Here is a 15,322-nt window from a genome sequence, read left to right as displayed (position 1 = left end):
AGAAATCATATCTGAAAAATTAGGCATACAGAGAAGATCAATTTGACTGACAGAAGCATAAATAAGGGACCGAAAAGAAATTTTTGAGTTATGATACCAAAATGAAACCAACGAATAAGTTGACCAAATATTCAATTAAGCTTAAATTAAAATGAAATCCTAACCTGCACAAATAGTGCAAGACGAGGATTCAAAAGTAGTTACAATTATAAAGAGAATTACACAAAAGTAGTTACAATTATAAAGAGAATTACAAACCGAACACCAACTTAACAAAGAATAACAAAAAACTAGTTAGGAGACATACAACATCACTAGCTAAGTAACAAAATTCAAACACCGAAGAAGATATGTCCACCAGAGATTAAAAAAAAACATAAGCTAAGTTTTTGTTTTTGACTTTCAACCACCAAAGAGATTGAAGCTTCACTTTATCAAATAGTTCGTTTAGAGACAATTTTTTTGCTAAAAAATACGACGATTTCTTTCTATCTAAATAAACCACTCACAACAACAACCAAATGAATTGTAAGGAACACCGACATTTTCTAGTTTCATTTTCCTAAACTTCTAAATTGAATGAGATGATCATAACGGTACAACACACATGCTAAGTGAATATCTATCTATTGTCGCATGAGATACCAAATGCTACCATAATAATCACATCCCAAAAATAAGTGATTGGTGCTTTCCTCCATCTCACAGTCACTCAAAGACATATTAGAGTTTGACAGTAGAATTCTACACCGAATGAAATTATTCTTCATTGGTATGCGATTGCAAAGTAATCGTTAAGCAAACAAAGAAACCTTCAAGAGGACATATTTATTTCAAACAATATTAGTGATGTCAGAACGATCAACCTGCTCCTCAGTAGATAGTATATGATAGAGGCCTCTTATTGTGTATCTTATGCCTGAATCTATACTGCAATGCCAACAACAAATTAGAAGATAAAAATATAAGTATTTCTCAACAGCAAATGAGATAGATTGGTCAGCATCGGAGAGTCAGAGGTGCAAGGCGGTGACGCGGATCACTTCATCGTCATCCTCATTCAATGGTGGAGGGAAATTGAGATCATTATCCAGAGGTTAAGGCTTTCAAACTGATGAAGAAGCGAGAACAACACAATCTTCTTCTTCATCAATAACAGATAAAGAAGAATCACAATCTCCGTTGCATTTCACTACCAATAACAACATGTGTAGGAGCATGAACAACAACAAAAGTCTAAGAAACGTCCGTTGAACCTTAGGCCCATCAAACTGTTCAGCGCATGTCCAGCTGACGGTACAACTTGTAGCTTCAAGAAATTCACGATAGAAAACCTCGAGACGCGATATTTGGAGTCGAAACACATATCCAAAAGAATGCTCAATCTATCAACTTTTTTTTTCAAGTAACCTAGTGACTAGAAATTCTCCTTAATAAGGTGAATAAGTAGGATGTCTGAAGTTCGAACATCAGTCCTGCGTATACTTAACAACTGAGCTAAGCTCAATCTATCAACTTATTGCTCATTAATTTAATAAAAAAAGCTTATCGTTGATTAAAAAAATGTAATCAATTCATAATTATATACCCTCCATTTTAAGGGTGTTTAAAGTGTGCTGGAATTTTATTTCTTTTTAAAAGGTACGAGTCCGACTAAAATAAGGTTCATGTTCCACATCGTTGATTTAAAATATTATACGGGCAGAATTCCTTCAATCAGCAACCGACACTTGAAAAATGATTGTATTATGAGCCAGATAAAACCCAAATCAGATTGTCACTATAATAAATTAATATATTTGCGGATCTAATCAGATTGATGTTTATATATTTTTTTTTAGTGTTGATTGATTGATGTTAATATAAATACACCGTATGTTTATGCTTGATTTAAATATTATATTTGATTTCAGTTAAAAATTAAATTATGATAAGATCTAATTTGAATCATATGTAAATTAGAATTAATTCTATTATGTGATCGAGTAAAGAAGAATGAAAGAAAATCATATTTAAAATTAGAATTAATTCTATTATGTGATCGAGTAAAGAAGAATGAAAGAAAAAGTGACACAAAAATTGTATCTTCTTTTTACGTGTGAATTTGAGTATCCTTCGCATGTAACCGTTGAGAATCGAGTGAATGTAAAATCCTTTTTCAAAAGATTTAATATTGTTGTATTCTTATAAATGAATAAATTCGAATGATGACTTCTACTTAAACAATAAAATATCATTTATCTTATCATCTAAGTGCTCTTGGGTCTTCTTTGTATACTAGTATAAATATAAAAAATGTTATATTAATTACATTCCTTCAATATAAATTCAAGGTAATTCCTTTTCATGTGGGTATAAATTCAAGCTAATTCTAGGTATGAATTGAAAGGAAGTCGGTGTGTACTATTATGTACATGAACGGGTCCGGTAGTACTATTTACCTAAATTCAATTTTTCCAAGAAAAAAGAAGTCGGCATAGAACGAACGCGTATATTTGGAAGAGTCAGTGTGAAACCAGCAGTGAACTTTCTATTTGACCAGAACTAAAATGCGCATTTGCTGAGCGAGTACACTAATAAAAGGAAAATACTAATATTCAAGATATTGACTTTCACATTCATAAAAAAAAGAGTAATGATATTTTGACATCCATTTGATGACAACTTTGTTGACAACCTTGTTTTTCTCACTTTTTATTGGTTAAAAACAATGGAGAGAGAAAAAGGAAGAGAGAGGATAACAATATCATGTGAGTATGAGAGAGAAAGTTGTCCAAAAGTTGTCAAAATATAATTTCTCAAAAAAAAAGTGGCACTTCAGTTTCATATTATCCATATAACAATTAATTGGATAATTCATGAGGACACCGACAACAGCAACACAAGGCATTTTGATGAAATTAGGTTAATGAACCGGGGGCAATCAAGTAAGTATGGGGCATGGGTTACATGTTAAGGAATTAGGAAATAAGATATTTAGACTTTCGGTCACTATTACAGGAAAAAAATTACTATTTAGGATAAATGAACAACTGGTGTATTTGATCATAATTATAGACTAAATACATTAGTTATTCAATGAACCGAGGGCAATCAAGTAAGTATGGGGCATGGGTAACAGGTTAAGAAATTAGGAAATATTACTGGTCACTATTATAGCAAGAAAATTATTTTTTAGGTTAAATGAATAACTGATGTATTTGATGATAGTTATAGACCAGATACATTAGTTATTCAATGAACCGTAAAAATGATTTTTGTTTATAATAGTGATCAGAGAGTGTATGTTTAAACTAATCGATTTATCGTGATTAGTGCTTAAGTCTACGTTGATTAGTGCTTCAACCTAAAGTCCGCCACACACTTTTTCTTAGTTCCTCCATGCTAAGATCGTTGCATGATAGAGGTGAATCGCGAGGCGATTTTGCCAACCTATTCCAACGGTCTTATGTACTTCCAAAAGAAATGACTTTTGAATTTATGATCCAATGAGCTGCACCAATTTTTTTGTGAATTTTAAATGAGTCAAACTCAATCTAAAAAAGGTATCAAATCGAATTTTGAGAATAACCATTTTTTATCGAGTCGAGTTCAGACGAGTTCGATCCGATTTGAATCTACTCATTTTCAGTCCATACCAAAACCATTAAACAATTGTTTAATATTCTAACCATTTTCTCTTCACATTCTTTTAATTTCTTTTCTCCATCTACTATGATATATCAAAATATTGGCTTTAATTCCACAGAAATTTTAATCAACCTTACAATGCGTTGGCATTTCATGCTTTCTTTGACATTGTTATATCCCTCTTCATTTAATTTTTTTTTTCTGTTAAAAAGGAACATTGTCATGCTTGGACAGCTTGGTTTACTTCATTAGCCAAATCAAGAATAATTTAATTGCACAAAATTAAAGGAATACTATTCTAAATTAATGGTGCCTTGGAAGTTGGAAATAGTTTGGATTTGCGGCGCTAGCTAGTTGCATGAAACAGAGAGTATAGTCAAGTGGTCTCTTGATAAAAGTCATTGGATGACAAAGTAATGGTTATTCATATGCCAAACTTGCTTGTAAATCAAGCACCACATAACATGCTCAACCCACACTCCGGGATTTTTCTTATAATATTTGATAATGTAAACAAATATCCTTAAAAAAAGACATAATTCAAGAATATTATACTAAGATCTTTTTCATATTAATAAGTGGATTTCGTTTGAATTCATCTAGAAAATACAATAATGTTAAATCTATCGAGGATAAGTTTTGTCATCTGTTGCAGTCATATTCAGTTCAAATGATCAATCTTTGTATTTGTGCATAGAGATAGAGGTTTTCTGGTTAAAAAAATACATAATACAAATATATTTATAAATATCAACTACGTATTTTTTTAATAAGTTTTCTTATTTTTCTTATTTTTTTTTTATAGAATAATTTTAATTTTTGTTGGCACCGCAATCTCAACTTTCAACTTCATACAAGCTTTGAATTCCATCCTCCCCTATCCAAAACGTACATGCATTGTTGGTCGGTTGGATATGCCTTTTAATTTCTTTTGGGCATTTTTATGATTTAATTTCATGTATGTTGTTGACATATTATGACAATGGAAGAAAGTATAGTTCTATGTTGTAATAACAATAAGCAGATCCTGATTCCATGTACCAAACCTCAATGCTATCAAGTAACCCTATATTGGACGAGCAATGATAAGTGAACACAAAATATTTGACACAAATACAACACCATGGGCAGTTTAGACATTTCAACCATAAAATAGGGGCAATTTTGTCAAATCCGCACACCCATCTTCTTTCTCATCTTCCCTACGGTCTCACTATTCCTCCCCACAGTCCACACCACCGCCTCTCCCACCCACCGTAGTCATCGCCACCGCATCCTCTACCATCACAACCACCATCGTCCTTATCACCCGTTTTCACGAAATTCGTTCAGATCTGAACATGTCGCCGCTGAAGTCCTCTTTTCCCTCTCGTCGGATACCCGTTTTCACCACCACCTCACATCGGAATTCCAATCTGTTTTGTCAAAGAAGATAATGGTGGTGGTCGTCGGTGATTGAGAGAGAGCATGACTGAGAGAGAAGTGGAGATGATGGCAGTAGGGACGGATAAGTTCAGCAAACTTCGCCGGTGATGATGGCGAGAGATGGTATTGAACAGAGAAATGGGAAAGAGAGAAGGAAAGGAATTAAAAAGTAAATGAAAAAGGATGTATAAAGCTACAGTAATGTATGGTGTCTGTATTGTGTTTGGATTTTTGTGTTTACTTATCATTTCTGATATTGGATTGGATTGGATTGTACGCATTTATGTTTCATCCTATTTCTGCAATCCCAATGCACACTTTATTCCAGAGCAATGATATTCTAACAACCAAAAATCAACAACTTTTGTGACAACCACCAATTTTCAAAGGAAAAGTAGATAGTGACACGGAAACCAAAGCAATAGAGAGAGAAAGTAAAAAGATAATGTGAGTATGAGAGATAAAGTTGTCACATAGGTTGTCACAAAATGGTTGTTAGAATATCATTTCTCTTTATTCCACCAATTTGTGTTCATTATTTTATTCATTCTTTCATAAACAAGTTGTATAGTCCAGTCCACATAAAATAAGTTTGTAAGTTTTATGATTTTTTTCCATAAGTAAATTTACATTTTATTATTGAGTGTATGGTTTTTAGGAACTAGTGATTTGTGCTGATCTCAACCTCTAGAGCAAGATAAAATCACACTAGACAGCGAAACTTTCCACAATAGAATATATATTGAAAAAGTTCTTTACAAGTGCTCATTTGATATATTGGGGTGTGGATTCAAGTCTACAAATCCCTAATCTATACACTTTGTGAGTGTGAGTCAAGTTATTAGTTTCCTTAACACAGAAAATAAATATTTGCCCATTTATAATTTTAAGCAAAACCTAGCCGATGACCTAATTTTAATCAGATCCATTTTGACAGGAAACTTTGTGAATGATGTACATAATAAATCAAAGACACCAATTTATACAAGTTTGAATGCATTCTAGACCATACAAATTGTCGATTCAATTTAAAACATTTAAATTTACGATGCAAATCTAGATCATACAAAAAGTCGATGCAATCTAAATCACACAAAAAATATTGATGCAATGTAGACCATACAAAAAATATCGATGCAACCTAAACCGTAAAAAATTCAAGTGATTGTCATTGTTGTTGTTGTCCCGTGTGTGTTTTCGCCTACGATGTTGACTTGGGAATGTTGAAAATTTGGCCTATCCCATGTAATTGGAGAAATTAGACGTGCCACCAATATCATACCCTTCATTTTCTTTGATTTTCACCAAAGTTGTGGATGACAACCAATTTTTGATTATTATTTTGACAAATAAAAAAAAAAGGAAGTCATTAATGTCGATAGCGACTTCCTTTTATAAAAAGTACATTAACTTTGTGGTTTTCATTCACGATCTTGCATGTAAAGTCGTTATTGTTACCCACCACTTCCTTTCAAGATAAACAAAGTCGTGGTTGATAGTCATGTCAAGATGTACCCTAAAAGTCACTTTTATGTGATTTCTTGTTGGTAAAAAATATTTACATTTAAAAAAAAAAAAACAAATATTAACATGTTTGTGAATTATACAGTTCTCCAATTTTCATTGGTGTTTGATAAATTACTCACCATTAATGGTAACCTAGAAATAAACTTAGAGACTATTTAAGGTATATCTATACACATTAGTTTTCAACTTTTTGAATCAATTTGGAGTATCAACACCGTAGATAGTCCATCGTCTAGTATCAAGAAGAGCTGGCTTCAAATCATTCACCTTCCCTTACATATATAATACAAAAATTTGAAAGGATTGTTGATGTGAAGGGTTAAGTTAAGCTAACATGCATGAAACATTAACGAATTTTGTCACTTTTCCCTTTGGTGCAATGCAACAAACAAAGTTAGGGGGCTGATTTCTAATCAATTTTGCACATTTTCAAGCTTCTTTCAATATTATTAGTGGGCCCGATAGATCATGGAGAACTATAGGCTACAATTTGGGCATACCACATTTATGCATTTGTTAAATATCAAAGTTCTAGAGAAAAAGGGACCCCAGTTATATATATGCATTCATGAAAATTTGATTTAGATTCGTGAAATGTGAGTATGACCCTCTAATTTTAGCTCTCCAGTCACTTTGCACCAACAGCTACGTCTCTGATTTGTTTGCTTTTGGCTTCAGTGGGATTTTTATTTCGGTTATTACAACTTTATGGGTCGTAATCTATCAAACTCGAATTAACACATACCATAGGTACAACACTAACATTCGTACAAAGACATCAATAATAATTTTAAAAAACTCAAACTGATTGTTCGAAAATATATATGTTCGTGTCATGTTAACTAGCATCCTTTGACACATGCATGACACCAAACACGTCGAGGATTAGAAATTATGTTGTAGGTTCGATTTTTACTTGGTGGTTGAGAAAGAGTTAGAAAACATAGTAAAAAGAAGTCGAGTCTTTGATTTCCACTTTGAATGTGATAAATAATTATTAAGAATCTAAAAAAAAAAAAACTAAAGTTTGAGGAGTGCTTGAAATTCATTTATTGGTTGTTATCTGCGTTTCTGATCCGCCAATCATATCAATTCTCCTACCCATACTTTTTCTTTTTACAAGGATTGATCTTATTTATTACTTCAAATTTTAAAATGATTTTTGCTCCATTTGGACAAGTTGTAATCTGGGGGCTGCAAGAAAGTCATAGTCAGGTTTTAGTTGCGGTGAGAGTTGTAAATTGTAACATGCAAGTTGTGTTGTATTGTGATATCTACTTATGAAAGGAAATGCCCCTTGAAATTACCAATTTGCCCCTATGAGGGGCATTTTGGTAATTCAATTATTAGAAGTGGTTTTTTTTTTTTTTAAGGTTTGGCCTATGAATTTCCATTTTTGCCCCTAACCAATTTTTTTAATTATTTTCTTATTTTTATATTTTTAATAACATTTAATTATTTTTCAATTTTTATATTTTTAACTATTTTTCAATTTTTCCTCCCAAATTCAATTGCTTCTACATTGCCGTTGTGGGAGATTAAGGTATCGTTTGACCCGACTTTTTTCAAACTTCTCTACATTTTTAAGGAGAAGTTAGGCCGAATACAATATCAATTAAGTACTTACTAAAAAAAGTACTTTTTTTGAACGCATAAAATTGAATGGAATGAGCTTTGACCAGAAGCTGTTGAATGTTACTTTAAAAAACTACTTCTCGACAAGTTTTTTTTTTTTTAAGGTTTTGCCTATGAATTTCCATTTTTGCCCCTAACCAATTTTTTTAATTATTTTCTTATTTTTATATTTTTAATAACATTTAATTATTTTCCAATTTTTATATTTTTAACTATTTTTCAATTTTTTCTCCCAAATTCAATTGCTTCTACATTGCCTTTGTGGGAGATTAAGGTATCGTTTGACCCGACTTTTTTCAAACTTCTCTACATTTTTAAGGAGAAGTTAGGCCGAATACAATATCAATTAATTACTTACTAAAAAAAGTACTTTTTTTGAACGCATAAAATTGAATGGAATGAGCTTTGACCAGAAGTTGTTGAATGTTACTTTAAAAAACTACTTCTCGACAATTTATTTCACAAGCACCTCTTTTCAACTCACGCCGGGAACTTTTTCTTTATTTTTTAATATTATATTTCGTTATGTTTTTTTCTTCCATTTAACTTTTTTTTAACCGTTCCATTAATTTTTTAAGGAGATTCCATTTAATTTTATTACCTTTTTTTCAAAGGAATTTTATTATCTTTTTATCACTTATATATTTAATTTCAATATCGTTTAATCATCACAATCTCACAAATATTTTTATTCACGATGTCATTTAATGATCCCAAATATTTTTATCTTCTTTTTTCAACCTCGCGAATATATACACACATTAACTTTTAGAGTAATATTTTATGTCCGTCTGTCTGTTTTTTTGTTACGCTAATGCATGTAATTTTTTTAGTGTTGCTTGGTTAAGTGCTACCTCACCAATTTTTTTAACTATATTCCAATTTTTATATTTTTAAAAACTTTTAACTATTTTACAATTTTTTATTTTTAACTATTTAAAACTAAGTTGATGGTTCATGGTTTTTAAGGTTTATATTTTGACATATTATAATGATTCACAATTATCCGTCATTTTACCATCTATCCTTTCAATGTAATCTTTCAGACTGAATATTACTAAGCATATGTGAAGAGACTGAATATTGCTCAGTTGATATTACTTTTTTGATGTCAAAGAGATTTTTTATTTTTTAACGGTCAAAATATTAATAACCAAGTTCCTACACAAGACGCTAAAGAGTTTAATGTGTTTCTTTCGTTCATTTTGTGTCATGTAAATATTGGTGTTAATCCCTTTTTGGTAACTCTATGACAGTAGCGCTCACTTTTATAATTTTAACTATTATGTAATTTATGTTGTTTTCCTGCTCTTGATAAAGCTTTCATAAATATTTTGATAAAGTTTTTTAATTTTTGTGCAATATTCATTAATTTGTTCATTTTTCCTTCGGAACAATTTTTTTACAAAATATGTTACTGAACCCCATGCCTTAAACCATGCATCACAAATATTTGGATTATGCGAACTTCATTCTCAAATTTACTAAGAATGGTAATATTCCGTAATTTGAACATCTCTCCTTTAAAACAAGTTTTTAAAAGTGCGTATAATTCACATGAAAGGACTCGATACTAAATTGCAGTTAATATCTGCCTTTGCTGTAGATCATGTGAAATGATTTATATACGTTGAAACTGAAAGGCAAAATGATATAAATCAAGTAGAGAGACATTCAACTATCTGTCTGATTCAGAAGTTTGTTCACCTGAAAGGAATGGATACTAAATTGCACTTACTATCTACCTTTGTTGTAGATCATGTGAAAGGATTTATATATGTGGTACTAAATTGCAGTTAATATCTGCCTTTGCTCGGGGTGGCAAAAATACCCATGCCCATGGGTACCCGTGGGTAAAATCCGTCATGGGTATGGAGCGGGTAGCTAAACTGGTATCCACGGGTATAATAAACGGGTATTTGACTACCCATTATTATATGGACATAGACACGGATTGGATTGTATCCATACCTATGGGTACCCATACCCGATAATAAATTAAGTAAATTACTAATATATCTTTATATATCATATCTTATTACTTAAAGTTGGTACCTTATTGAAGAAAATTTTACCCCCCACCTAAAAATCCTCAATAATAACCTATTTTTATTTTAAATTTTTTTAATTCATCTTATTAAGTTCACCATTTCTACTTCATTCACATCATAAAACATATAGATTATATAAGAATCATGAATTTTCTATGAATTATGTATGATTAATGAAATTTGAGTGGATTATGTATGGATGTTTAAAAGTTGAAGTTTTTTGGTAATTAAAAAAAGTTATTATTTGTACCAAAAAATAAATAAATTCAAAACTCCATGGGTACCCATGGATACCTCAATACCCACGGGTACCGGTATAGTGAGTACCCACGAGGATACGGGGCGGGCACGGGTATCATACTTATCCAACCGGGCGGGGACAGGTATCATATTATCCGTACCCATGGGTATCCATTGACATCCCTAGCCTTTGCTGTAGATAATGTGAAAAGATTTATATACGTTGAAGCTAAAACACAAACTGATATAAATTAGGTAGAGAGGCTTTCAGCTATCTATCTGATGCAGAAGTTTGTTCGCCTGAAAGAACTGGATACTAAATTGCAGTTATTGTCTTTGCTGTAGATCATGTGAAATGATTTATATATGTTGAAGCTGAAAGTCAAAATGATATAAATCAGACAGCTTTGGTAATAGGGTTTTCATTGGTTTATAGATAGATATCAATTATTACTGGAAAAGTGTTTCTACCGCTGACAAAATATGTTTTCATTTGTTACTTGTGATCAAACCATTTTAAAGATTTAATTTTGTAATCCGTAATGCAAGAGTACTCTAAATATTGTATTATGGTTTATAATTATCTGTCATTTCACAATCTATCCTTCCAATATAATATTTTGTCAAATACGTTACTGAACCCCCGTGCGAAGCACGGGTTTGTAACTAGTTTTAATTAAAATAATTGACAGAAGCTGAGTTCAAGGAAAGTGATACCAATTAGATGACTTTGGTCTAGATTCGGATAATGCTTTGGTCGTGATGCAATGTTTAAAGTGTTGGATAAAACGCAATTTTATATGCCATTCCCCTCTGCTACACTAGTGGAACAATCATATATATGACTACTATACTTTAGTCTAAAATGATTAAATAATTTTAGGATTGCAAAAAATAATAATATGTTTTAGGAAGTCTTTTTTTTTAATAAGCAAAAATTGGAATATACTAATAACAACTAAGCTATATCTTAAGCACAAGACGTGCCAAAAAACAACTAAAGTTTACAAAAGAGTCCAAACCACAAAACAGTAATGACTAACCAATATCCATACAAGCAAGCGGGTACGCCGGCCAACTATGAACCCCTAATACAAAAACGACATTAGATGTCTTCAACCACCAATATGAGTGAAATTTGACTTTATCCAACAATTGATGAATATTATTTTAGGAATTCCTCTTAATTATCAAATTATTAGTGGCAAATATGTATTATCCAAAATAAAAAGAAAGTGCAAGATTTCTAGCCTTCTAGGCCTGGTCAATCCAATTGAACGCAGACTTCTAATCTTGTTACAGCCAAAAAAAGTCAACCTTAATGGTCATCTATGGGGAAACAAATGAATTATAAACACGTTCATTGTTCTTTTCCATTTTAATTCTATAAAACACCAATTTGAAGAGTTGAATGAGAATGCGAATTTGAAGACAAAGCTCTATTTTATTGGATGTTTCAAGGGAACTGAGTCTATCTTGATTTTTTTTTTTTTAGTAAACCATATTATTGGTCAAAGTATTTATCGGCTTTGCGTAGGATTTTTCCTTCCAACAACATTATTTTTTATCCACAAGACTCAAACATGAGAGATTGTTTAAGGAATTTGAATCTAGTTCTATTCGGACCAATGTAATAATGATTCAAAACATATTTGTTTAAGTTGTGTCATATTCTCAAATTATCAATGTAATAAGGGTAGGAGTTGCGATATCATAAGATTGAAAAATAACCGCTTGCTTTAGTCATGGCTTCTAGGAGACTCTGACAATATTTTTTAGCTCATATAATCATGTTGCGAGCAGACCAACCAATCAGGTAAACTCTCTTTTGACCGAATATGACAAGAAAAATGAAGAAATAGTCACTCGAGCTCTCAGAATTTATCTTCAAGTTTGAGGAGCGCAAAGCTTTAAAAGCCCAAGTGCTTGCCGGCTTCATAGCAAAAATAAAAATTTCTCTCGAAAAAAAAACCAACATATGGATCATCTACATGGATGGTTCATCCGACTCTTGAGGGAGCAGTGCATGCATAATACACAAGAATGGAGAAAGATTCATCATCAAAGTATCTTTGGGTTGTCATTCTCAACATTCAACAATCAAATGAATTACGAAGCATTCATAGTCTAACATAGACTAGTAGAGGACATGGGGGTAAAAGAATTAAATTTGTATAGACTTTTCAAATAGTAGAATCGCAAGTACAAGGATAATTCCAAGGCAGTGACGAGTATCTTTCAATATACCTCGAGTTAGTCAAAAAGAAAATGGGAGAATTCGAATCTGCCAAAGTACAACATGTTCCCCACAAACATAACACCCAAACTTATATCCTGTCAAAACTAGAAAGCACCCAAATGAAACACAAGTATGTGATACAAGAGGTATTAACAACACCTAGTGTAAAAAGGAACAAGATGATATGCATCATCAACATCCTCACTCTCAACGAGAATTGGTTGGCCCCTATCATATTTGGTAGGTTTCGATCGAAGAACTTCTATCCGATCCAAAATAAGTGTCGAAAGTTAAAACAAGAGCATGCTCATACTCTATCATACTAGACACTTTATATTGAGAGGCTTCTCGATTCCCCTCCTCAAATGCCTCAACATAAAGGAGACCAAATACATCCTCCAAGAAATACACGAAGGTATTCACATTTCGGAAGCTTAGGATCCTTGTAGATCTGTAACATTTTCACCTATAAATGCAGAATGACCAACGGCGGTTTCAACACTAATAGCCACAATTCCTAAGTGCCTCTCAACTACTATCCAAATAACTCATTTCTTAACTGTATAAATAGGTCGCTAGACCACAACACAATATACATTACTTTTATGCTTTCAATAACCCTCACTCATATTCTTTTATTGACTTGAGCGTCATAGTGTTTACAAGTATCCCAACTTGCATTTTGACGGTTACTGCTCAACTCTAGCCAACATTCTAATCACATACCATATCACTTTTGTTTTCATCTTCCTATTCCTATGCATGTGATAACATAATCATTGTCATAAGAGCTAGAGTAAATTTAGATGGTGCTCAATTAGAAATTGGCCAGGAATCTTTTACACAATTAAAAGTAGAATTTTTCACTCGAATTCTATTTTTAGTGATTGACACTAAAAAATACCTTGTTTCCAAAATGTTGAAAAGTTGTTTCTTCGCTGGCAAATGATAGCTGGAGGCCCAAGTTTCCAATGACTTTAGAATTCTGCTCTTCACCCAGCACAAATTGCTCGCGCCCTGCAGCGTTTCCATTTTTACCCCTGCGCAGGTTAAGTCACGCTGTGCATCTTAACTTGTGCACGTTGCTTCTTAGGCGTGACTTAAGTAGAGTTGCGTGTGTTAACTCACGCCGCGTTACTTAAGTCATATATCAGCAAAACAGAGACACATTTCCCTCATTTCTCCAACTTCCCAACTTCGAATTTTTCCCCCCATATCCGATTTTCATCATTCTTGCGCCATTCAAAGCCAATTTCTCCCACATTATCAAGTAAGTGATGATTACTCTACTTAATTGCATTTAACTTGTAGAAATTTTAGTTTTTTTGAAGAAATATAACATTTTTAGGTTTTTATAAATTTTGCTTGCATGTTAGTTTTGATGATTGTTAGTGACGAATTAATTTAGGAATTGTTGTTTAGAAGTTGTTTAGAGTAGAATGTGGTAGTTTAGGGTTTACAAATTGTTAGATTACCTAGTTGTTTGAAAATTGCACACTATGTGTTTGGTAAAATGTCTCAATGGTAATTATTTTGTTTTATTGGATTGTGAATTATCAAATTAGTTATCATATGGTTTGTTAATTTTGATTATAATATGTTTGACTGCAATGTGGTAGTTTACGGATTGAAATGACATTGTTGGAATTTTAGTGTTGTTGTTGAATTGTTGGAAATGACACAATGTGCGTGTGAAAATGTAGCCTTGAAATGACATTGTTGGAATTTTTGTGTTTTGTTAAATGTTGTGCAGATATGCCTTGGAGGAATACATCTCAGAGACCGCCTGAGCCACCGCCTCAGGATAGGAGTGACAGATTTAGGGCAGGGAAGCCTGCCCCTACTTGTAGTGCACGGAGGGAGAAAGAAGCATAACGCCCTCCTATGGCTGATCGAGGGAGAGGTGGGGGAACGAGACTTGCTAGAGTTGATGCTGCGGGGGGATCATCGTCCCAAACGGGCCTATCCCAGACGGTGGACCCGACGCAGTATCAACAGCATTATGCGGTGTATCAGCAGCCGCAGGATCATGCGTATCATTTTCAGGAGCCTCAGCCTCACCAGTATATGTTTGTTATTGAGGAGTCTGTTGTTGAGGAGCCGCCTATTATTGAGGAGTCTCGGCAGCATGATGAGCCTGAGCAGCCTGAGCAGCATTATGGTGGGGCTCGTTTTCAGGGGGTGCCAAGGGTGGTGTACGAGGCCGGCCCGGACGGCTATGCAGGGGGGCCTTCTGACCTCAGGCTTTTACCTCACTTTGGTGGACATGTGGCATGCAGGATATGGGTCGATGCCGATGTAAGTATAATTTAATGTTTATTTTACTTATTATAATTATTATTTTACTTATTTAATGTTAGAATTAACATTTATGTTAGCATATATTTAATGTTTGTTTTACTTATTATTTATTTAACGGTGTTGTTTGTTGTTTTTTGTTTTTGTATTTCAGTTTCGAAGAAAACATAGGGTGAAAGGTATCTCACACGGGAAGAAGCTGAGCATTAAAAACTTGGCATTGCCTATGCCGGGGGAACAAAATGAGCGGTTTTGGGATGAAGTGAATATGTCTGGT

The sequence above is a fragment of the Medicago sativa genome, chromosome 8, assembly GCF_051527215.1.
Source record: "Medicago sativa cultivar Bolivia chromosome 8, Bolivia_mono, whole genome shotgun sequence".
NCBI lineage: Eukaryota > Viridiplantae > Streptophyta > Magnoliopsida > Fabales > Fabaceae > Medicago > Medicago sativa.
Note: the sequence above shows the minus strand (reverse complement) of the source record.